The following is a 2,500-nucleotide window of genomic DNA, read 5'->3' on the forward strand; positions in this document are numbered from 1 at the left end:
GAGGCATACCAAGGCCGTCCCTTGCGCGTCCCGTGCTGTCCCGTGCCGTCCCATGGCGTCCCGAGCCTTACAAGGCCGACCCACGCCTTACGAAGGTCGTCCCATGCCTTACAAGGCCGTCCCATGCGCGTCCCGTGCCTTACAAGACCGTCCCATGCCATACGAAGGCCATCCCATGCGCGTCCCATGCCTTAGCAAGGCCGACCCATGCCTTACCAAGGCCGAACCATGCCTTACCAAGGCCGTCCCATCGATCTCGGAGAAAGTACATCATCATGACATCGGAATACGGCCCCAACATCGATCTCGGAGAAAGTACATCATCATAACATCGGATCGGATGTGTATCCATCGAAGTTCCATCGACACTTCGAGAAGATCGAACATAGCTTCCTAGCATGTTAAAGGTTCGGTGCTAATGGGGACATAAAGATCCCACGACGTTCCAAACGAAAGTAAAGTGTTCCGTGCGTGTGAACTACGTTGTCCCATGTGCCGGCTCTCGACTCCTAAGATGTCCCATGTAAATGCCCTTCGTGGGAAAGAATGTCCCGTGCAACGTCCCTTGATGATCCCCATAAGGTGTCCCATGTGCGTCCCATGATGTCCCATGCGCGTCCCGTGCCGTCCGAGCCTCACCAAGGCCGTCCCATGCGCGTCCCGTGCCGTCCGAGCCTCACCAAGGCCGTCCCATGCGCGTCTCGTGCCGTCCCGAGCTGTGCCGAGGCCGTCCCGTGCTGTCCCATGCCGTCCCGAGCCTCGCCAAGGCCGTCCCGTGCCGTCCGAGCTGTGCCGAGGCCGTCCCGTGCCGTCCCGTGCTGTCCCATGCCGTCCCGAGCCTCGCCAAGGCCGTCCCGTGCCGTCCGAGCTGTGCCGAGGCCGTCCCGTGCCGTCCCGTGCTGTCCCATGCCGTCCCGAGCCTCGCCAAGGCCGTCCCGTGCCGTCCGAGCTGTGCCGAGGCCGTCCCGTGCCGTCCCGTGCTGTCCCATGCCGTCCCGAGCCTCGCCAAGGCCGTCCCATGCGCGTCCCGTGCCGTCCGAGCTGTGCCGAGGCCGTCCCGTGCTGTCCCATGCCGTCCCGAGCCTCGCCAAGGCCGTCCCATGCGCGTCCCGTGCCGTCCGAGCCTCACAAAGGCCGTCCCAGGCCGTCCCGTGCCGTCCCATGCGCGTCCCGTGCCGTCCGAGCCTCACCAGGGCCGTGACATGCCGTCCCGAGCCTGACCAAGGCCGTCCCGAGCCTCACCAAGGCCGTCCCATGCGCGTCCCGAGCTGTCCCATGCCGTCCCGAGCCTTAGCAAGGCCGTCCCATTCGCGTCCCGTGCTGTCCCATGCCGTCCCGAGCCTTAGCAAGGCCGTCCCATTCGCGTCCCGTGCCGTCCCATGCGCGTCCCGTGCTGTCCCGTGCCGTCCCGAGCCTGACCAATGCTGTCCCGTGCGCGTCCCATTCTTTTGGCTCGGCTGGCCCGTGCATTCTATGGGGTCGTGGGACATTTCGAAATCCACCCGGGCCATTTCGACTCTCTCTTCATTAATACTATTGAGGTATTATTTATGAATTATTGGAGAAAAGAAACGGAAGAAAATATTTTTTTTTCTATTTTTTATGAATTTTCCGGTGTTTATTCACTTAAAAATTCATAGAAAAATAAATATTTATCGGAATCGCTATTATAATATATCAAAAAAATCCTTGCGAAAAGACCTTTCCAACGAGTATAAGTTTGCTGGATTCCGACGAGTAACGAAGGAGTAAAGGCCCAGTATGCTTGGTTAAAAAATTGATGTTTCCTTGTGAAAATAGGAAAAACAATAACTTTGCACTATAAGGGGGAGGGTTGAGCTCCTTCCCCAGAGCGTGCACAGCACTTGTGCTGGCACGTTCCCTAGTGCTCGCCAAGCACCATAGGGCATCCAAAGGGCAAAGCTCGGCCTACTACATGATGGGAAGCTTCTAATATGTCGGAATACGAAGAGATTTCGTGCGACCCGAAGCTCGGCTCGGGCGTCCCGGCCTGTGCCGAGCTGTGCCGAGCGCGTCCCAGGCCGTCCCGAGCCAAGTCTCGGGCGTCCCAGGCCGGCCCGAGCAAAGTCTCGGACGTCCCAGGCCGTCCCGAGCTGTGTCGAGGCCGTCCCAGGGCGTCCCGAGCTGGAGCGAGGGCGTCCCAGGCCGTCCCGAGCCAAGTCTCGGGCGTCCCAGGCCGTCCCGAGCAAAGTCTCGGACGTCCCAGGCCGTCCCGAGCAAAGTCTCGGGCGTCCCAGGCCGTCCCGAGCTGTGCCGAGGCCGTCCCAGGCCGTCCCGAGCTGTGGCAAGGGCGTCCCAGGCCGTCCCGAGCAAAGTCTCGGGCGTCCCATGCCGTCCCGAGCTGTGGCAAGGGCGTCCCAGGCCGTCCCGTGCTGTGCCGAGGCCGTCCCGAGCCTAGTCTCGGGCGTCCCAGGCCGTCCCGAGCTATGGCGAGGGCGTCCCAGGCCGTCCCGAGCCAAGTCTCGGGCGTACCTGGCCG

This window comes from Eschscholzia californica, unplaced genomic scaffold (assembly GCF_041429995.1).
Source record: "Eschscholzia californica isolate CP2 unplaced genomic scaffold, dmEscCali1.0.p SCAF_44, whole genome shotgun sequence".
Classification (NCBI taxonomy): Eukaryota; Viridiplantae; Streptophyta; class Magnoliopsida; order Ranunculales; family Papaveraceae; genus Eschscholzia; species Eschscholzia californica.